A 24063-nucleotide genomic window follows, 5' to 3' on the forward strand; every position below is an offset into this window, starting at 1 on the left:
TAGATCATTAAGTATCTCCCCCCCCCCCCACTAGGATCCAATTTTCACGGGGGAAGAGGAATTTGGGGTTCTTGGACATTGGTTTAGTCCGCCATGGAAGGCGAAGCGTCTAACTTCCCATTCTCGAATGGTAATCGCGGATTCGCCGTGAATGGTGTTCGCCCTTAATACCCTCCTCACCATAAGAAAGGAAACTCGCATTTCGCCCTCTAGACTTCGTATTTAACGAGGCGTCGTCCCTCTTGCTTAACCTTCGGCCATCTAAGCTACCAGGAACTTAATTAAACGAGTCACGACGTTCGTTAAGTGGAAATCTATAAACGTCTTGGCTCGCAATTTTCGTTAGACCTTCGCGGATATGATTCTTCTATCGACCGGATGAAATGAGGCTCGCTGACATTTTCTTAAATGTCAGCAACGTTCGAGGAAAAGGGGTAAATTTAGAGGTTGGCGTGGAGAAAGAAAGGCCGAGGCGAGTACAGAGTTTATGCCATTGTTTACTTGTTTACAGCAGCTTCAATTAGGAGTGATCGGTAATAATACGTGATCTACTTAATTAAGAATGTTTTGAAAGAAAATAGCGTGATTCTAAGTTGTTAAAAGCTTAGAGTTTGATTGAGGATCGTCATAATTTTATTAAATTAAATTAAATCAGTTCAGTGCAGTGAAAAGTTTCTTCGACGTCTCGGAACCAAGTTGACGGACGTTCTCATCTTCTTCAGCCAGCGACAAAATGTCGGAGGAGACTTTTACGAGAGCAAAGTACACCTGCGATGCTTAGAAGTAATGTTTCGGAGAACGGTGCGTGCATCAAGATGGTTGGTTCGCGTATGTGCGCAGGGTGTGAGAGTCCTTAAGGACGGCCAGTGGGAGGCGAGAGTCAGTTTAGTTCGCCAGCGTAATGCTCAAGAGAGTCCGTGGCTTAGGGTGAGAGTTAAGAGACTATAGCCAGCGTAAAGTTTCGGAGGAGCATTCGGAGGCAGCGCAAAGAGAGAACTTGTGTATCTACGATTACTTCGTCGTTACCGTATCGCAACACATTAAAACACATTGGGTATAATTTAGGTCGCCGAAACCTTTCGCCAGGATAATTTCCAGATTTTAATTGCTTCTCGTTTATTTCGGGGAACGTTGGGTATCGAAACTTAAGTGGAAGCATTTGAGCGCGAATGAAACACTTTTAATCTCAAATGCAGGCTTCAGAGATGACGACCTTTAACAAGCGTTGAATCAATGTTATTGATGTAATAGATAATCCGTAATGCAAAACAATTTATTCGTGACATTTACGCTATCGGAGGGTTTCATTTATATTGTATTGACAATATTTCATTTCCCGATTCGTGTTCTAATTTTACTTTAACCATGAAGGTATAAATAGTTGATTGTTCCGAATTCGATGTTGGAAATTTACATGCAAATAGAAATATTACCCATCGATTGTGCTCTTAACGAGATGACAGTAGCCTTACCAAAAATTGGCGAAGTGTCTGGACGAATTGGAGCGTTCCAGCGAGGACGTAACAGATTTAACATGGTTGGCAATCCGATCGACTGTCCGGTACGTCACTGGCGGTTACAATAATCGCGTACAAATGAAATTATTGCCGCATCCTGACGTTAATTACCGTAAAGTGATGGAACTCTGCGTTGGTAACGCGTTTAACGGATGGCGGACGCGGTTAAAACGGGACCAGGCACATTTTGACCACGAAAGTTCGTAATTGCATCGGACAAGTTAATTACCGCTGTAATGAACGGGTGAAACGATATCTTGCAGTTACGGCGAAATAAAGACGAGTCGATCGATACCCCGGCTGTCGGCACGTTCGAAAACGATTCTTCTTTTCGAACCTCTTGGACGTTTCCCCATTCAACTTCTGTCGCCCCCAGAGATGGGAAATTGAGAAACGAAGAATATTTACCGAATACAGTTACCATCCGATGGAATCTTCGCTTTCAAAGGAGAGACCTATTTAGGGCGAGTCAATCAAAGCAGTTAACCTACGCTTCGCTCTTGCAGAAGCCTCATAATGACACAGAAGGGATAGTTACTTCTTCTAATTTTATTGTAAGACGTACCACTTCTTCTTCAGATTTTATACTCCTTTTATTTTACTTCCTACTACTTCACTCGCTAGAAATCGTCTCACTACCTTTCGCTATCGATTTTTCGCGAGAATTCAGATTCGTCGCTGCAAGAACGAGTGGCAAAGACTTTCAAATGCTAGGCTTACGGGGGAGGAATCTCATGATGGCCCGGAACAAAAGTTCTCCGCCTAGAGTCCTCGCTTAGCAGTCGAATCGGCCGATTCTGTTTCACCTCACGTACAAATTTCTGCGCGTTGTCGCCGCGCAATCCTCTTTTGCAAGGCATCATGAAATTTCGATTCGACGTTCGAGATGCTGGGACGTGTGGAGATCGGTATCCGTGGAGAAAGAAATTCAACTCTTCCGTGAATGTGCGGAGGAGTTGGCAAGCGACTCGAAAGAATGAAATTCCTCCCCTTAAGAGAATCGAATGAAGCTAGACTTGAACTTTTTGGACTTTTTGGAGTTTAACCATTTTAGACTGATATATCAGCTTTGAAATTGTTGGTAGGTGGGTATCAGGTTAAATGTCAATCCAGTGATATCAATTCGAACAGATGCCAAGTGGTAGGTTGACGATTTTACGCGACAGACAGCAAGAAATATTAACGTATACCATACTCGATAGCGTAAATGGTGTCGGACACTAGACCAAACACGCGTTTTTCTTTCCACGAATCGTTTAAATTATTGAAGAGACGCCCTCGTATGGGCGCAGAACACGGTAATCAGGGCTGATCAGATAAACGCGGTCACACAGGGGTGGACTGTGTGTCCAACGCGTGGTTTCAGGATTCTTGGAAGCCTTATCGGTGATCCTAGTCTGAGCTAAATGTACTGATCGTTCAAGGCCACTGTCCCTGCTACGTCGTTAGGCTACAGCAAAGGTCAGAGTCTTTCGACTGTATCGAGAGGAAAACCTACAAGTATTTATTCACTGCCAATTAGTGTATTGTAGCATCATATAGAGATGGGCAAAATTCTTTTCTTAATCAAAATTTCAAGTAACTCGACTCATGAAATACAAAATTGAAGAATGAACAAAGGGTCTAGCAGGATAAGGATACGCAATCGGCCCCCATCCCAATTTTCATTGCTATTATGTGCCGTGCAATGCTTTTGACCTAAAACATCATCTCACAAAGTTTCAGACCGTTACCCGGCAGTGTATGGGTAATATGAGGGTAGACACCCTTAACTTTATTATTTTTTTTCTCGGTTACTATTTCAGATATTTAAATTCTGCAAGAACGAAAATATTCGTACTTATACACTGCATCTTATATATTTTTTCAGGGTATTTTTTTTAATTATTAAGACACCAAACAAAAAAAATCAGGAATGATGATCGGTTATTTACCTAACACATGTAAAAGTTTTAGAACGGTCGGGGTCCTGGACCATGATTAAATAATTAAAAAGAAACAAAAATCCCATGCGTTACGTTCCGTGCAATGGGCTGAAGTAGAATGAGATAATGGTCAGACACACTACGCGTATCGTTACAGCTATGTATCTTGTAGACTATATTCCTACCGCAAGAAGCAACCAGAATCGCTATCAATTACAAATCGACCTGCGCAGAACGTCGGTTTGTCTTCCAATCGAAATTACACCGAGCTTAATAATCTCGAGTGGCTTTCCACGCGAAAAAAAGGTTGAAACCGATTCCCCGGCTAATCTCCAGCGTTTGTCTGTTATTTCAGTGGAATATCCTGGTTGAACCAGGGGCTTAAAAATTTTGTATCGGAATTCCCAATGCAGGTGCGCCACTCGTAAACGCAAACCGCAACGATTTTCATCCGATAAAGTATATGCGATTCGTGTGATGGAATACCATGAGTAATGGAGCAACAATTTCGATACGAGAAAATTTTACTCGGGACACGCTAGTTTCCTGACCATTTTACAAAAACAAAGTGGAAACGCGACGTTCGTTAATAATTTTTCATCGCGTGAACGCAAACATAGCAAATAAAGTGTATGAAATTTACAGCGCGATCGAATCGCTCGTCAGGTCGTATTTAGAAATGAGATTTTTGCTTAATTTACGACGGCAACGTAAAGGGTGTTTTTTCCAAGCGACACAAACCGTGGAAAGTTCGCCGCGGGGCGAGGAAATCAATATTCGACGATTAAGAATCGTAAGCAACCGCTATAAAATCGTGACGGTTTATATAAAGCTGTCGTTCCCTTCGTATTATCATTCCCCCGTTTCTGTTTCCCGCGCCGATGCTTTGAAAGTTCGCTCAACCTATTATTCGAAATGCTATTAAGAAGTCGCGGCTTGGAACCCAGCGAGAGGAAAATGCAGAGAACGAAAACGCATGCATTCAATCGCTCGACGTTAATAGCGCACCGTTTCATTTTATATTTCCATCTACGTTAATTCTACGGTAACGCACATACTGCATTATGCCCGACGGATAAGAAGAACCCCTCTTTGAAAAGATAATACGTTTCCCTAGGCGATGATTCTATCGTGTTTGTCCTTAAGATTTAATGTATCCTTTCTTGCATTTTCGTTTCCAACTCGTACACGGAAGGGAAAAATATTTTGATACCTTTCATCGTTATGGATTACTTAGAAGTGACTACTTTATCTCTCTTCTTGGTTGTTTCATTATAATTCACGAAAAATATTTTGAATTTTACGCACAGTCCTTTTTGTATTTTTACTCCGAGGTCATCCTAATCTTGTTTCCGTAGAAATTACCTTCTGCTATTAATTTTTTGTTTCAATTTCTACGTGTCCTGGATACAGTGTGTCCCAGTAATTTCAGTGCAACATAATTCGAGGCTTAACTCCTCGAAAAAACGAACAATCCATCGAGAAGGGTCTCCTCGAATCGTCGAGTGGCAGGGATGCCGATGTTCCTCGTATCCATTGTTATCTCATAATGCATATTGTCTGTCAGATTGCGCGACAACAGGGATAATGAACGCGTGATTGTATCCGCGGCCGTAGCGTAGTACGTCTGTCTCTGTCGTGCGTACGCTCGATTCCTAAAGACTGGATAATTAACGTGTACCCAATTGCGCTCTGCATCCAATTTATTCGAGCCAAAGGGTAGCTGGAAATTGAATCGTTCCCTTGCTTCTCGATCGCGATCCCAGTGTACGGTTCTCCTGTGAACAAATAGCTTCAAGCGCGTCAGAAGTTTCGCGAAATAAAACGATTTAGTTTCTAAACAGCCTCGTCCCTTTGGCTTTCGATCAATTCGACGTGCTCGTAGATTCTTGGCAACCCCTCGCTCGAGTTCCTCTTCCTCTAGTCGGTTTATGGATGATTTTAGGATTTTATCTGAACATTTTTGTGCCGGGACAGGTTTGGATTAAGGTGGTCGTGTTTATAGTTTTATCTTTCCTAAGTTGTAATAGTACGACTCTTTCTGAAGGAATTTTTCTTACGATCATAGGTAACCAAATTGTTTAAGTGTTTCCATTGAGAAAAATATCTTATCGCTTCTGTTATTAATGGACAGTAAAGAGTCCTTTACACAAGTCGAGTTCTTTTCTCATTATACAAAAGTTTCGAGGCGTGAAACTTTCCGAGATATATCATACTTTATATTTGTACTCGAGAACTCAACTTCCACGTACAGTGTAGTTGCATCGTTGCACCAAAAAGCAATATATCGTCGTGAAATAGTCTCCGTTACGAGATTCAGTACGTTCAATATTTTGTATCGTCGCTTAGAGACGAACTCCAGTTTCTCCAAATTTCTAGAATCATGTACAAAAAATATTCTAGGGAGAAGATAACCCTTGTTCTCAGTAAACAAACTCCTACATAAGACGAACCCTATCGTATGTTGCGAAGACTGCTATCCATCAACAAAAGAGCTCATCGATTCAAACTCGATAACTGCAAATAGAAACTCAAAGCATCCAACATAATACATTGAACACTATCTCCATCCTCAATCCCTACATCAAACGAGACACCTGTTTCCATTCCCCTGACGACGCGAAGTTGCTGAGTAATTTCTCTGCCTGACGAGCTCCACGAAGATCCCCTCTCTCAGGAGTATTCAAAAACAATCGTGGACCCTATTCAACATCCAGGAAATGTTATCCACTTCCCCGGAATCGTTTCGCGTCAGCTATGTCGTCCCGCGAGTATAATTCACCTCGGCTGAGCATTGGGATAAGCGACCAAAGGCTTCGCCTCGTGCTATTAAATCATCATAAGACGTTCATGCGCGTCGAAACGGGATCGTGCGACTCGCGTGCCCAGCCTCCAGCTGGGAAACGTTCGGCTGTCTAGCAGTTTGAGGATTTATTTCTTCTAGGACGAAGTTCGGTTCGCAGTTTGGCCAGGATAAACAGCGATACAGAGATTATTAGGTTTTGGTGGAAATTATTCCAGCTAGAAGAAATTATTTATGCTTCTAGCAGGTTTCCAGTTGTCAGGGTGAATCACTTATTAGGATTACAATGAATCTTATTTAACTACCTGGAATTCAACTTTTTCTCTAAATATTCTCGATGAAGACGTTAATAGAAGACGTACTATGCGAGTACGCGTTGTGTGTGAACAATAGGACCTACGGATAGTGCAATGTTGGAGCATTCGAGTAACAGAGGTTCGGACGAAGAAGTTTCTGCAGCAGCCTCGGCCAATTAACCTTGCATGCCAAGCTTTAGTGTTTGGCGATGCAACACGGCGATTGAAAGAGAACAGGAAGGGTGAAAGGAAGCGAGTTTCGTAGTTGGTCTCCTAGTCGAGTCGCCGGACAGGGTACTTTGCAAAGCCCAGGCTCCAAGATAGGGTCATTCGATGTTAGGACAGAGTATCCGTATGATGTGCATGTAGAAATCGATGGCTGAGCGAAATCCTATGCAAATTAGATTGCTGGGAAGCCCTTTAGCGGCGGACAAGGCAGGTGCCGCTACATAACCATTGAACCCTTCATATAAGATCCTTTGTCCTAACATCAAACGTCCCCGTATATCAGACATTCTGTATCGGGGGATAGGCTTATTCATGAGTTCATTAGTTGGCCCAGAACGAATACCATGCTTCGCCAATTACACTACTGCCTCGCATTGTCACAGACTTGGGACGGAGCTTGCGACATAATCAGAGAGAGGTTGTCGAAATTGCTGTTATCGCTCAGGCACGCTACCCCTTTGTGTACGGTAGGGATCAGACGAAGGTAGACGAGATCGAGTTGGGATACGGTTATCGGTTCATGGTTGCATATGTTTCGTGCATCTGCGACGACTACCAATGATGATTTAGATACATTCTTGCGGATTGGTGTAGACCTCGGTGAGAACAGTGTTTGCTTGGGTACTATTAACCACGAATGCTAAGCTTAGATTGACTTCGAAGACGAAGCTCGATTGTCGTTTTATTGACACTTCGAGTTCCAAAGAAATGAAACCTAAAGAAACATTATTGTTGATCGATTTGCTGCGTCAAACCTAGCGATGACTGAGAGTCACTTCTCGAGTGCAAAGGGTTAAATTGTTTGGCACATTATTCGCAAGTTCAAGGCTTGATTTATCACTAAAATTGATAGAGATATAAAATATGTTCAATACGAAAGAGTGCTCACTAAGTTCAGACTCTTCTCAAGGCGCAAAATTGACCAGCCTTTCAAAGCATGCCTTTCCAGAAGTTACCTCTCGTGAACTAGAGCCATAATTCATAAATTTAGCACCGGCTCAGGCGTTAGGCGTTTAATCGATGGTCAGTACCGAGAGCCTATCAGAAACTCGGTAGAACATAATCGGAGAATCACGACCTAATTTGGAATTTAATGAACCCTGCGAGCAGAGCAACGCTGAATAAATATAGAGACCAAGTCCTTCATCGGGCTGAGATCGGTCAAAGCGGATCACTTCAGGCAGCCAGCGAGACGACTCGGTCGAATTAACGAGAGGCGGGCGTTTGCTTGCATCGAATGGACTGTTTCGGTTATCGATGAACGCCGAGAGCCAATAAATGATATCCACTGGCCTCTGAAGAACGTCGCCGCATCAAAGGTATCCATTGCGTTGGGATGAACACGGCAAAGGGGGACTTTGCGCCCGTTGTTTCGCGCAGAATGCAATCCACCCGTTCTCTGAAAGCCTGGAAAGAGCCTGGACACACAGAGGGAAGATGTAACGACAGCCACAACAGGCAGATCGCGAACGTTTGTATTTACGGTGCAACGACTGGGCTCGTTCGACCATACGCCGTACCGTAAATAAATGGACTAAGGGGTTCGCGATCCGCTCGCTGTTATTTCTCTTCGGTAGCCTGGCCTTCTTCCGTGAACGTACATGTGCGCTTATAAAAATGGAATTTTTCAATTTGGGCTTGTCCGGCGCATTCTTCGTCTTCATCGATTTCAGATTTTACTTACTGCGTCGCTATTCACATGCGACTCTTATGCAGGTCATCGTGAATGGGGAGACATAATAACTCGAATATTCTATTCGACGTTACATATTGGCTGGCTGGATCGACCATGGTCATCTCGCCCGTGGCCTCTGGGCCTACGAGGTGGAGGTCCACTTTATTGGGCCTCAAGCGAAGAATTCCTTATGTTTATTAACTGTCGTTTGGTGCATGCCCTTCTTTCGTGTCATCTGGATTCAACCCTTTGCACTCGAAGCCTTCTTTTCTGGTATCTGTTAGCAACTCGAGATCCTTTCTTAGTATTCTATTGCCACGAAAGCTTAGATTAACTTCGAAGATGAAGCTCGGTTATCATTTTATTGGCACTTCGAGTTCCAAAGAAATTAAACCTAAAGAAACTTTATTCCTGATAGATTTGTTGCGTCAAACCTAGCGGTGACCGAGAGTCACCTCTCGAGTGCAAAGGGTTACATTTACTTTTTTTTGGTTTAAAAGTTGATACTTGAATGTCGATTTTGGCCTAGAGGAGCCAGACCAAAGTGAAACACAGGCGCGAACGACGGAACGAGGGCTCGTCGAAGAAAATGCATTCGAGGTTCGAGCGGTCGACCTACGATTCTCTGCCAGCCCGTCGAATTCAATTCGGCCACGTGGATCCAGAGCGCATGCATATATTCATAGTCGGAGCCGATACGTGCAGTCTCGTATACATAAGTGTCCGCGTGCACGCGTGCAGATACAACGCGCGAGATGGGACGCGAATTTATGGTCGCGTGTCAAAATACACGGTCCTGGGGTGGTCGTGCGCATGTAAGCGCGCGTTCTACGACGCTTACGCGACTAGTTGACGATGTGAGTCTCGCGTTCGATCGATCAACTATCTTTGTCTCTCTTCCCCTTTCTCTTGAGATATATGCACAAATCCGAAGGAGTTCCTTCCCTTCCAGGTTTGTTTTCGCGTCTCAGACGGTGACAGGGCAGTGGAATAAAGAAGGATCTCCTCTCGATACGCTCACCCCTATCCTGGATTTTCTGTGTCTCTTGCAGTTGATAACATGGGACTGATTCTGATCCTTCATCGATCTTGAGAAGGTTGGTGTTGGTAGCTGATACCTATCTTCTTTGTTTGGTAATCAAAGCGATCATCTAGGGGGTGACTTTGAATCTTATTGAAAGGGTAGCTTCAACTCCTAGCTTAACATAAAAAAACATTGCAAAAGAGTAGATCAATTTTTCCCAGTATCACATCAAAATGTTATCATTTCAACCAGCCTATGTCATCCTGCTCTCGTCAACGCACTTAAAATTGGATTTTCATTCGTCCCCCTCGAGAGAGTTGTCCGTGCTATGGCAGTGCAGTTGAACATATCTTTTTTTTTTTTACGATGCACGACGTACCGATCGCCGCTGTCAAACATTCTGTCGGAATTCGGCAAAAAAATGATATCAAATTGCGTGGCAGCGCACGTTTTCTGAAACAATGCGCGCTTCGTTCGCGACCAGTTAAAATAAAAATGACCAACCCCCGCGGTGACAGCTAATTTTTACGTCGTTCAGGGTGTCGTTCAATTACGGGAAATATCGTTTCGCTGTTTGCATCAGTTCCATCCCAGCGAGTCGGCCAGATATACGAGAATTATTTTCCGACCAAATCAGCATGATTTTTCGTTCCGGCGAAATGCACGACTACAGGGAACCGAGGACAACGGTAATGATTGAAAATACGTACAAAAACGTGTGATACGCGCTTGCACAACCGAAGCATAAAGGATTCGGATCCGTTACGACCCACTATTGCGGAGAATACTGGGACAGAAATTCAGGAATGTCGCACTCGAATTGCTGAGAACACTGGAAGGCAATACTCCGTCCGACGACGGCACTAAACATCGTCGGTTGTTTCGGTATTCGCGTAGCTATCGTTCCAGCGACGCTCGTGAAACAGACCGTGTTGCAACTCAGTTACACGTGCAGAAGTTGTATCGAGATGTGCGTGGACTATGAGCTCCGGTAACTGGCGCGTTTAACGGCAACGTGTCAAGTTACCGTCCCACGACCAAGTTACTTGTGGAAATAGGCGAACAAGATCGCCGTGCATTGCTCTACTTAATGATTTTGATCTATAACAGTTCTTACGTCGGTGAGGATCATTGTAATTAATTTATCTATCGGTAGATAACGACAATGTAGATCAGAGTCCAAATGTTACATATTAAATAGAACGAGAAATTTAATTAAGAAAACGGCAAGAGAAATCTGGAACCGAGAATGAATCAACGTGTCACCAACGAATCTATTTGTACCAAATACAAGGCTGCACGTGACACTACACTGCTACAAAATAACTAAATCACAGCCACCATTATGCAACTTTACTGACGAGCCTCTTACGGTAAAACATTTAATTGAAAAATGTCAAAAACACATTCGAGTACAGTTTAATCTTTCAAATAATATACAGACATTCCATGATAACAGAAATATGTTAAATAAATTAACATGTAATCATTGATGTGGTCACTAATAACCTCGTAGTATGATGTGACTTTAACTAAAATAATTAAAAAAAAAAAAAAAGAAAATGTAGATCAGAAACTGCATCCTGAAAATGTATAGATTCCCTTGGAGTCAAACTTTCGCGTCGAATCCTATCGCGCTCTCGGAACCGGAAATCTCGTCGCTGTCCTTGACACTGCTCGACGTTCCCACGATCGTAGGGCGCGAACGCGAGGATAATCGCGTTAGAATTCGCGGTAATTTCGTTAAAACGGAAACGGTTGGTAGCTCTGCGAAGCTGGCGGCGGCGATGACGATTAATCGTTCGAACGAGCGCAGCCGTTGACCGGGGCAAAACGCTTTGGCATCATAAATCGCGGTTTGGAGCGACGTGGCCGAGCGAATCCGCGTGGCGTAAGTAGATTACTCGACGCGAAACAGATTATGAAAGTCCGTCGTTGCTCCTTCCCTGGCGCGGGTTAATCCCCGTGATCGATATTGCGCTACGTTATTCGACTTGGACCAGCGCGAACGACGGCGTTGATCCGCGATCCACCAAAAGCCTCGACCTCGTCGGGCTGGAACGGACGGAACGATCTCTCTGGGAATTATTTAAATCCTTCGTACGCCTCGTGGCGGAAGTTTCGCAGAAGTCGTCATTGTTCCCTTCGCTGCCGCCTTAATAAGATCCATTCAGCAACGAGGGAATCAAATTCGAGGAGGCTGCACCGCTCGTTTCACGTCTGCCACCAATTTCATTCGCGCCACGCTTAGGAGGAAAATTGAAACAGAGAGACGGGCGTCTCGTCGTCGTTCTGACTCGAACGGGAGCGGAAAGTGTCAAGGCGGCCACCCTTTTCTCCGTAGGGTAAAAATGTGCCCCCTCGCGCGCCGCCCACTCGAGAGCTTCGATTACCAACTGAGTAGCTCTAGAGAGGTACGAGTTTCCTTTCTGAATCTTTGGAAATTTTGTAGAAAGGACTTTCCTCAAAAAATACTCTGAAGTCGAACCTTCACCGAAGAGATTTCTTTAGAAAAAGGAACGAAAGTTCAATGCTTCCGATGAGGTAATTTGTATTCTTCTCCTCGATTCGATGACTCTTTAAGTCGCCTCTGTCACGAAGTCCTCGCAGGCACGTCCCGAAGAGAGTAACAGTCGAAATGCTGACCCCCCGGGTCTCACCAGAACCGCCAGGTCATAAATCTGGACGCTAAGACATTTAAAAACGCGATCTATTGTCTGTATGGAAATACAGACATCCTGGCGCACGGATGTCTTAAGACATAAATTCTCCTAGCAGATGTCTGAGGACATAAATTCTTCTCGCAGATGTACGAAAATAAGCCCGTCTAAGGATGGAACGTAGTAGTTGTCGCTTGAACCGTATCCTCCGAAGGCAAAGCTTACCATCTCGTTTCAAAAGATAAACATTGGGTCTTCGTCCGCGTTGAAATACGCGCAGAGGCATTCTTCTTCATCTTCTTAACTAATCAGATAGCGAAAAATGAATACGCTGTCCGGTCGATGCAAAACTTTTCAATGATAAACACTGAGTCAGTCATCCCTTCGAGCACTGGATCATCCGCGGGCTACAGATCATGCGTCACCTTAGCTTCCACGTCCTCCATGAAACTTCTTAAGCCTTACTCTATCCTATCACCCCATCTGCTGCCTCCTAAATCCTTCAAACCCATTACACATGTGTCCTCAAGACGGAGTACCCTGTGCACTTCTGTATCGTTTAGCTGCTGCACTTTCTCACTCCCCGTCCTTATCCTCCATTTACCTACTTTCATATTTAACAAGTCCTTCTGTCGACCAATCCTTCGAGGTTGGCTTTCGGATGATCTCTGTGCGACGATTCCTGTCGCACCTTTCAAGCCCGTCGTTATTACATTTCATCGCGTCTTAAGCGATCGCGAGAGTCCATATTTATACGGTACGCTGGCTTGCAGTCGACCTTTCGTTCTTCTTCCGTCTCTATTAGATTATCGTGTCTCTCCCGCTGAGAGATCAGAGAGTCGAGGACCTGAAAGCTCTTTGTGTCCCCTCGCTCCGGAAACAGAATGCAATTCTGTCGGGCCGTTTTTACTTCTGGTCCGTTTGACGCGCGGAAAAGCCCCGCGCCGACGGAACGCAACCAGCCGCTAACCTACATTCCTCCACACTGAACTTCCTGCATTATTGAATTTCGAAGCGCAGCCAAATTCCCTCTGCGTCCTCCCTTCCCCCTCCCCCCCCTCCTCCTTCTCCCCACCCGCGAAATTTACATTTAATTCTGACTGCATAAAATCGGCCAAATGAATAAATAACCGTCGATACTGTCTGTCTGAAAGCTGCGTCTTGATCAATATCAGAAAAGCCTTGTTCGAAAGCTGTTTTGAATGCTTGCGGGTGTTTTGTCAATTACTCCAATTTAAATTCAAGAGAAGAGCGTTGGCAAATTTTTACTGTAATCTTCGACATCTCTGTTTCTCGTTTTCTAGCTATCACTTCGCGAAACCCTGTATTTGCACGTAATATTATTTCGCAACGATGATACGCTTACCGGGGAAATTTCATATTCTCAAGAGCGATCCAGCATCCAACGATGTTAACAGACTCGGAACGGCGAAGTAGAAGCCAATTGTAACGGATCTAAGGCACGAGTGTGTTAAGTAACTCAGAGCTTAGAGGATACTCCACTTTGTTGCTAGACTTCCGTTTGTCGATGGAACAATAGCGGAACTCCTGTAACCTCGTCACAGTCAGAGCACACCAAGAGCGCAATACGAAGAAAAAGACACCACCATTGGCAATGGTACCTGAAATTAATCGGCTGCATTCCGTTTCAGCGAATCAGCTCAAAGTATCTTGCGGCACCTTTACCTCTAAAGTGTACGAATCTAAACAATTTAGCTCATAAAAATAAAGACTTCGCGTCTGCCTATGTTTTTCATTCCCGAAGACTGAATAACTGTCGAAAAGAGCAACGAAGTTCCGAAGTACGTAAAACAGGTGGAACCGTTTGAAATAATCAGAATCGGAAATGGTTAATAAAATATCAATTTCGATACGTTTTCGTAACGATAATTGCATCGAACCGCAACGCGCGAAATGTCCAAGTTACGACGCAAATAATCCACTGCGTCGCGTATTACCGAATACAAAGAACCAGTACAACGATATTAGTGGCGCAATTATTCCCGCTCACGGACCAGCATCTCATTACGTTCAGGAGCAGAACGTTTCAAAAATCGTTCGTTTAATTGCAATTACTTTGATATTATAATCTCACGCGCTGGGGATATTAAACAAACAGCAATTCGCGATATTTTCCGCGATCGCCGCGATAATCTCGGCTGGACTGGCGCGGCGGCGAGATTAAAATTAACAAACCATGGTACAATATGTAGAGAATGCGACCGTGCACTGTCGATTGAAATTTACCATTCATCGATTTTTATAAATACAAAAACTAAAGTGTCTTTTTGCAAATATTTGATTGATTGAACGTTTTTCTATTTCATAGTCACGGTCTGTGTATTAGGGTGGAGTGAATCTGTATGAAAGTTTAATTATTTTACATTTTGAATATTTAGTGGCTGTTCGAGGCTGTCTATAATCTCGCAGAATATATGTACAATGCGGTGCTAGTATTTAGTGATATTGCATTATTGAAAGAGAGTCAAATAATCGTGGTTGAACACGGGAGAATAATGCTTCAAACAAATTGAAAGAAATAAACAAACTGAATAGTTGGTGATTGCCAGCGAGGGTTAAACGCGTACTCGAGGAAGCAAGAAGAAGACGAAGCGCGCGGAGCACGAAGGAGTGGCTGTGAAATCTTGGAAACGAGGCGGATACACGCAACGTCTTCGTTAGCAGTTCAACACCGGAATATAATTAATGCAAATTAACGTTTCATCCTTGCCGGTGGCGGCTAAAAGGGCCGACGGTCGTTCAAACCGTATCGTGAATTATGAAAGGCCGACCAGGAACTCCTATTTTCGACATTGCTCTTCCCCATGGCGTAACGATAACTGAATGGCTACTGTTCATTAAGCTTTCACTCTGCTTGAGAGGAATGGATGGCTAGCATTTTCTCTTGCGCCGGGGCTAACGTAATAAATTTCTTTCGTTAATCCGTGCACGGAAGCGCAGACGGTGCTTATTAAACTATAACAATATGTTGCTGAAACGCGGCCGAGCTGAATTTTGCATGAGTAACTGCGCCTGTAAGCGGTATTTTTAAATTTCGACCTGCTTTTAAGAGGATATGGATCTCTGAGAGCTTCCTGAGACTTTCGGAATGTTTCGAGTTGGTACGCGGCACCGTTTAAATAATTTATACCTAACGAACATCCAAACTTCGACGCGCTACTACATCACAGATCGGCATTCGTAGCAATATTATCTTAACAAGTTCGCAACGTAAAGAGAATCACCGCAGTTGCGGGCACATGTCTCACAGCAACGAACATGTTAAGTATTTTATACTCTCCGCGATGTAAACTACCATGCACCGTATCGTCCAACTTTTCAAACTCCACATTCAGGAGACGATCATCCTAAGTTTCCCAACACCGCACGTTTTCTCCATTATATCGTAACGCGTACTCCTCGCGGTAAGCGTTTCTCGTAACTTAAAAAGTTGGCTAGCCTCGAAGCAAAAACGAACCAAAGGAAGTCTTTCAGACCAGACCCTTCCTCGAAAGAGGTCCTGCAATCTCTTAAAAATTCTTTAAAGGTAATAAAACCGAGAGAAGCTGGTAAATATCTATACGAACGATAGGAATACTATTCCTGTGAGCACTGTTTACCATCGTTGCCGAACAATTAGCTTGAGTTCTGCACGTGAAACTTAGGAGTTTCGAGGCATCGAAGCTAAAAGACTCATGGATGAAAGGCACAACGAGCAACGTTACCTGTGCATTCAAGTCATCGAAGTCTCAAAGCCACCTTCTAACCTCAATCTCCATCAGTGTTGAGGGTGTTCTTCCCGCTAGATTTAAATAAATCGCCCCACTTAACAAACGAAAGGGAAGAAGTTGTTCCCCCATTCAAGTTTTCGTTGAATCAACGAAACGTCTTATTCCAGCGCGGTGCCGGGCCCTGGCGTCGAATGCAATCCGAATCTGCCAGGGAGAAGCGATATCGATAAGGTCGCCGAGATTGAATTCAACGAATGCGTAAGCTTATAGTTGGAAACAAGGATGAGTTTTCCAGCGTCAGCCAGCCGGGCGGACGTCGAAAAGTTCGAGGTCCCGCGCGGCGAATCGTCCGGGATTTCCAACTTTTATCGAGCACCGATTGCTGTCCCGCAGACAATTTTCCTGTCAGCCGGCCCCATCTCGTCTATTCTTCCACGGGATTTTAAGAGGCCATTCAGCGTCTCGGCGAATCGCGCGAGGAAGAGACGAAACGGATTGCGAGCTCCGCGAAACATTCTCTGCGTGGCGGTTGGCTTGGAAGAAGGAACCTTATCTCTTCACGGTCCCGAGTTTTGTGAAAATTTTGTTTCTTGATCAGAAATAGGAGAGACGGGGGATGATACAAGAATAGATGTGGGAGGCGAGGAAATTATGCGGTGCATTTGACGTCGAGGGAACTCGGACCAAAATGGGGGATGTATTTTTTGGACTGGACCAAGAAACTTTGAATGTGAAATGTGCGCATTGAAATGAGTCAATACAACAGGATTGAGAAAACTTTAAGTATATAGAAGTGGAGCAAACCCCTCGAGTGATTGTATTCCAGGGAGAAAGCAGCCCGAGGAAGTAGTTACAGACCGTATATGGTCAGACGCTGCGACCAGCCGTCGCAAGGCCTGCGTCTAATCAAATGCCAATCAATACATGTCCCTTTCTTAATACGTTCTATATATGGGTGACAGTGTTTTCACTCAAGAACTAAAAAGATTAATCCTGAAAGTTAGACATCAAAGGAGATGAATTTAAATGAAATTCACGAATTTTGATGTAGTTACAAAAATAAATACCACGATAAGTGTTTGGTTACGTAGACTCCAGTAGTCTAAATAATATTTAATCTTAGCAGAAATCTTCATGAATATTCCCTTGCCAGTCAACCTGTTAATCCTCGTACTTGCAGGCCTGAATACTTTGCACACCCACATATTACTTAGAGAATAATTAAAATAGTTTCTTGAATCCCATTAGAATCCCACGTCACACACTCGATGGATCACAATAACCTTCATTGATAACGAGGAGCACCTCGATCGTTCAGTTTCCACGACCCATTATCCCGCAACACAGTAATTGATTTCTAACTACGAAGGGGATGAGGGTTCTTCGAGAGTCAGGCGCAAGTGGGACGTTTAGAGAACGAAGTTTCGAGGAATGCATGGATGGGGCTGAGCGTTCGACTGAACGTGTGTGCATCGTTCCTGAGAGGGGCGAGAGTTCTTCGAGAGTAAAATGCGAGTGAGATGTTTAGAGAGCAAGGTTTCCAGGAATGCGTCGGTGTGTCGAAGCGGTGGCTGCGTGTAAGCGTGCATGGCCACGGATAAGAGTCCTCTTGGTGAGAGTCAACTTAGTTTCATCGGAGAGATCGCGAGGATCCGCGAGTTTAGAGCAAGAGTTTGGGAACTGGAACGAGCGGAGGAAACATAGGGAGAGAGACATAGTTTAGACACTGCCACGACAAAGCTTGTTCAGCAATATTTAGTTCATCGTTAGTGTAGCAACCTAGACACATATTGCACCCAAAGTGCACTTGAACTTGTCACTAACCGGTTACTTTACTTGAAGCAAAAGAGAATTTAATGTGTTAATCGGTGTCAAACACTTGAAAAATTCTAGTCTGCAGGAACAGAAAAACAAACGTAAAGTGGTAGATAAAACATACATTCTACATCTCTCTTGACGTGTTCAAGATTAAATTGAGTATATGTCATAAAAGAAAATATGGAATACCTACATTTTTTTAAAAAGGTGTAAGACGTTAACTACCACTAAATTTTGTTCTTTCAGGTGCAGTAGGTCCAGTCTAATATCGAATTTCTTCGAGAAATATAGTTTTCCCGATATTTTCCTACACAGAACATTTTCTACCACGCTCAGCTTGCTTATAAAATGTTCTCCGCTTCGAAAACACCGCTTTACACCATCGGAGTCGAAACTTCTATTGCTCGAGTTTCGCCAAGGCACGTTTCAACGCGCGTCTTGGGCACCTGCCTTTGCCAGAGAGATGTTCTTTTCAACAAAAGTTAAAAAAATAAACGTCATCTGTAAAAAATGTTCAAATAATAAATACATTGATATTTTTTAAAATTTAAATTGGAAAATCAGGCTTCTAAGGGTTAAAAGAGTACGTGTTTACGTTGCGTGCTCAATTTCGCCGTGGCAATAAATTACTGGCCACTGGCGTCCCTCAAAATCGAGGCTCGATGGTGCAAGCCTGGAATGAAATCGTCGCTCGCTATTGCCTTGACTCCGACGCCCGATAGCGTTTTTCGTCCGTCGAAAAAGAGGCTAAAATTAATCTGGAAAGTTTGCTGGTCGCGTTTGCCCGGAATAATGCAAATGCTAAACCCTCGTCCCCCCTAGCGACCGTGGACAACCAAAATGGCCCTGCGAAAGGAGACCCCGATCAGGATCATTTCGAACCCGTTTCGTGTCCCGATCGAGCTCATTAATGCGGATCCTGGTCGATCGACCGAGGTGTCACGGTTGAATTGCGATCAGTATTCCTCCGTGTACCGTTCTACCCTCGACGTATGCACCGAGTGCGCGTAATGTGTATGTAACAGTTATTTTATGGATATCAGTTACTCGTCACCGGTATCTGTTACGCAGCGTTGCGTGGAGGAAAGAAGAATGAACCGACGCGATCGTGCCTGTGATACCAATTTTGATTTCTCCGAGCCAGTTCCCTTCGCGCTGATTTGAATATTCGGGATTTGTTGGTGTTTATGGATGACGTGGTTACGTGTTGACGCTGCCTTCGTGTCTTGTTAATATCTGCGAAGGCTCGTTCCCACGTTCCGAAATACAGCATTGAGAAGTACGACATAGAGGCAAATGATATTCCCTTTATACGAATTCGGAAAGATAGAGGATGTGGAGTAATCATTGTGTGGTAGCTTCGAGGCAATAATTTAATTTAATTCGTTAGTCTGTAGCAACGAAAACGTTCTTTTGACGTCTCATCTCTCTATTACTAACTCTCACCCTTAACTAATTCACTGGCAGGCTTTAAAGCGCTTTGCCTTGGGTATCAAGATTTAACACAGACGTGTAATCTAGGTTGTTATTTCGATGATAAAAGGTGAAATTAAATTCGTTGCTTTAAAAAGAAAATTTACGATCTTCTTTTGCAATAATTCGTATTAGTAGTTGGCAGGGTTTAAGTACTCATTGAGGAGATCATACCATGTAGCATAGATAACCATCTCTCGTTAAAGTTCTCAACATACATAACAAGCCTAGAATCTGACTAAAGACGACTGAAGAAATGTTGAAGTCTCTCTATAACGTAGTAAACCCAGTGAAATAAGGTGCGATGGAGAATCGAAAAAGGATGACACTCAGGGCGTGAAACACGTCGATGAGACCGAGCTGTCTGTCAGGAGCGGATCTTGGAAGGAGTCGTTCACCTGCCTGGTGGGTGGATACGAAATGAATCAAAGAGCTTTGACGCCCTTCGGAACCATGAATAATGCAACGCCGCGATCCAATTTATAACTCGTGGCGGCGTAATATGTGTTACGCCGCGTTACGCGGGACCGGAGGGGGTCGGGGGTGTGATATGTGGCGCGGCAAAGAAGCCCAGGAATATTTCAACGGGCGCCGGTGTTGCGAGCACTCGCTTTGCAACTGCTTAATTGAATGGATGTCGCGGCACGGATTGCAACCGATCCCAGAGATTCGCGTGCAGCCCACGACACGCATTCCCTTTGCCTTGCGAGTGGGGCTCCCTTTATCAAACCCTTCGTTAACGGATTTCGGTGTCCTCGGCTATGATTCTGATTATGGCGCAGCTTTGTAAGCGACTCGACACCTTCCGCAGTCGCCGCGACCGAGATAATTAGAGACTGGAGGCCTCCAGATAATTGTGCTCGGAGATGTCGCGGAGTGATTGCTGTATACGTATGGAGATGGTCAGGTCTACATAACAGGATGTGGAGCAGAGAATCATGGGAGTCTGAGAAAATATCGTCTACATCCTGATGTGTCTTTATTCTATTTTTTTTTTTGTAGAAAGTAGTTTGTCCTCAAAGCTTAGTTTCATAAATTTCCAGCGTAATAAGGAAAGAAAATCCTTCACGTACTCTAACATATTTCGATTCTCCAATATGGTCTAGATCTCGAAGTTAACTGCTTCATACCTCCATAAAAATAATGTTCTTCTTTCTCGTCGATGTGCTCAACAATGCTCGTCTTCGAGGTATCCTAAAATATCAATACTCTAAAAAAAAAAAAAAAAAAAAAATAATAGATTCTAAGAGCCCGAAATCTCGGTTATGATCTGCCTATTTAATCTTAAAACTGGGTAGAGATTGAAACATGCCGACAGTTTCACCGCTAATCGGATGAAACACCGACGCAGCAGCCGTCGCTCTAATTAACGTCATAATATTCGTTACCGATAATAGGCGGAGAATACGCGAAGCTTCCGAATTCGCAATTATTGTCCTGTTTAATCGACGTCAATTACTCTCATGGCTGCGATGCGATCCGACGGCGATACAGCGCTGGTGCTCGTCGACGAGGTCATTTAATCCGTTGATTATCTAATTTCCGCCTCGTCCCGTCGAGTGACGGGCAAAAACTCTTCCCGGCGCTGAATCGACGGTAACGATAGCCTCGCGTCGAGCCCAGGTTGATGCGGAATTCCGTAAATCAGAGTAGAAAATCTTCGAGAATGCAATAGTCGGATGAATTTCATTCCGAATAGAGACTGTTCTTCAACGAATAGAAATATTAGAATATGTCTTAGATAGATTTAAATATCCCGCCCTACGCGTGAAATGTATCGCGGAGACAAAAGTATGAATGCGAACAGACGAAGAATGCTGCTTCGCGTGTGGAACGAACAACGAACCTAGCGAGATACTGTATCAATATTATATGAATATACCTTATTGAAAATACTCATGTGAGTTGAATTTATTCTCCATACACAACAGAATATTAGGTAAAACGTCCAGGACAGGTTCGCAAATCTCATCTAACGACGTCGACGACTGCCAACAAAGGCGATCCATAAATTAACCCTTTGCACTCGGATGTCTCTCCTAGGAGGGACATCGTTAGTCCAGGCAAACTTTATTAGTGATTACCAAGGATAAACTTATGGGAGCGTAAAGTTTGTAGGTTGAAGGTTTCTATTCAAATATCACGAAAAATCAAATAAAAATATGGTACATGTATTACGACATATATGACAAATTTGAGTTTGTGTTACATGGAAAAAGAGTGTGTGAATAGTCTAGTATAGAAAAGTAAGATGTGGAAACATATTTTGTATGACATGGTGCGAGTTGAGAAGAAACAGGGAATCCTAAAATTACAACTTGAAAGATAGAAACTATCAATGCATATCTATGACCGTTTCACAAATTATCACATATTAGAGTAGTATCAAATTTTGATTTTTGACATAAATATGTTCCTCAGTGTCTAAAGATTCATATAAGCTTAATAATAATAAACTACAATTTACAATTTACATAATGTAATAGACGTGATTCCTGTTTGAACATTGAAAGAGTTAAATAGTATTGGGCGTTTACTAATCGTGACAATAGAAACAAATAAATCTGGAGAGTAATATCGTTCGGCTCTTGAACCAACACTCCCACAAATAAAATTAAACGCAAATCTGTGCTTCCATTGTTGACTCGTTAACCTGGAACGCGATTCCTCGAGCAACAAAAGACCGAGGGATCGCGGTTTCGCCTGGACGACGCCGAGTTAGGCTGCCAACGAAGTCGATCCTCGAATTAATAATATTGGTCGTGTCGACGCGGCTGCGTTAGGCGCGTTGCGCACATGTCACGTATGCCACGGGGAGAACAGAACAAGGCGGACGGCTGACAACGAACCTCTATTCACGTTGACCAGTGGTTCGTGAGTTTCGATGTTTAGATTAGGAAGCTGCCACGTCCGCTCGGGCTAATTGTAGAAACGCGAGACAGCTGAGATCGTCGTCATTTGCGAACCTCTGCCCTGGACGTTCGGTGAATATCGTCGAACGTTCTGACACGCAGCGCTAATAGCAATGGACGTACGCCAACCGTCTAAAGCAGATTCCTGCGAAACGTTATAGGTTTGCGGCGAATAGAAAGGCAGTCGAATATTGTGTCGAATATCGCAGGAGAGTATTAATTATTGCTGGTCCGAGCAGCGTGGTATAATTATCAGGAATATCGTTAGTAATTAAGCGAAGGTATGGGTAGAACAAGTTCGTTGACCATACGTACTTGTTCGCTATTTTTACAGAAGCTTCGAGTGTTGAGAGTAGCATAGAATCTTCCTTGCTTAGACCTCTCATTTAGTTCTCTTTTCACTTCTATTTTTCTTTGTCATTAAAGCTCTCGTATCTAAGATAAAAGAGTGAGAGTGCGCAGTGGTCGTGGTACATCCAAACTTATCAGTTGCTCGCTGTGCCACGATAATGAACTGCATGCTATATATTCTATTGCGTGCACCACGGTGTTGTACCCGTGCAATTATTCGCCTCTGTGTTCGCGATCGTTTCGTCCCTTTTCACCATTGGCCGCTCCCTAGGCTTTGTCCGTCCACCGACGCTCCGATTGTCCCGCCCTTTTAATTACGTGGCTTATCTAGCGACCAATAACGTAATGAAACCATTAACGTATTGCCTATAAGAATAGTCGTATCCGTTGCAGCCTGAGGACGCTTAAAATTCCAGAACTGTACCGATATCAAAAAATCTGTACTGTAGAGGCTTAAGGCTGAGTGTAATAATTCTCCAAATAAATTCCAATGCACTTTACGCCCTCCTCGAATCGAAATTCCCTCGGTGACATCGATCAGCGAGGTTGAAAGGGTCCCCTGACGGTTTCCCCGGTGAAACGCGTTCGGCGAACGGGTCTGGAACGTCGAGGCTGTCCGGCACGCGTCGCTGCGGATGTCGCGATGACGCGACGTCGATGACACCGTCCGGGCTTACGAATTCGTCAGAAGTTACGACGTCCGTTGGCGTTGCAACGTTAATCGAGGTTTCCCCTAGTTGCCTGCCAGAGTCCGTGTCCTGTTGCGTTCCCAAAGGACGCTCGCCGACCGAGGAAGTTGCTCCTCCACAGGAGCGGTCGTTTTCGCCCTGACCAGCGCCGGCCAGCGGCGTAATAGATACGAAAAGGCAAACTCGCAAACGACGGGAAGCAAAGTTGTCGCGAACCATGGTTGAATCCCGGCGGGACAGCCAGCCCGATAAATTCGAAACGCGAATATTAGTCCCGTTAGACGCTACGCGTCGCGGTAACTTTCATCCGCCAGCCGCTAGTTTCGGATTTAATCGCCCGTTTGGCAAGAATTCTATATCCAAACTGGTCGCTTTCATGGTTCCTGTATTTACTCTACCGACGACGAAACTGGTACCTGCTGGAATCATTACTGCTGTTTCTGTTTTCTGGGCACAAGTGTATGTTTGCACCGGGGCTTACTGGGTGGGTCACTGAGGGAAGCATTCTTGGATTTTTATCTGCTTTTGTAGGGTGATGGATTATAGGTGTTTTACTGTTTGGATGGTATTACATTCGAGAACTTGGTATGTTTATAGGCAGTGTAAAAGCTTGACGATGTAGAAGGCAGATGTTCAGCCAATCCTGATATCTACAGAAATATTGTCTATAAAAAATGAGATATCCATTAAGATACAAACTATATACTTCTGAGTACAATACGTTTTCATGTCAAAAGCTACAGATTTTGAACTACATATAGTCATGTCAATATTTATATCCTCTAGATTGAAGAAGTTTCACTAAATTAAATAATAGTTTTGATATTACCAAATGAATTTTTCATTACAAATATGTATACGAATAAGCTTATACATGCATGTATTTATTATATATTCATCAATATATTTATACAAACATACACTTGGAAACATCAAACCTGCCATTTAAGTTAAACAAATT

The 24063-nt window shown here is 43.7% G+C and overlaps 1 protein-coding gene across 2 annotated transcripts in view; it reads right to left on the reverse strand.

Annotated features, from left to right (window-relative positions):
* The window catches only part of LOC128873283 (tyrosine-protein phosphatase 99A-like), a 497101-nt gene that overhangs the window by 150730 nt on the left and 322308 nt on the right, over positions 1–24063 (reverse strand). The window lies entirely within an intron of this gene.

This window comes from Hylaeus volcanicus, chromosome 3 (genome assembly GCF_026283585.1).
Source record: "Hylaeus volcanicus isolate JK05 chromosome 3, UHH_iyHylVolc1.0_haploid, whole genome shotgun sequence".
Classification (NCBI taxonomy): Eukaryota; Metazoa; Arthropoda; class Insecta; order Hymenoptera; family Colletidae; genus Hylaeus; species Hylaeus volcanicus.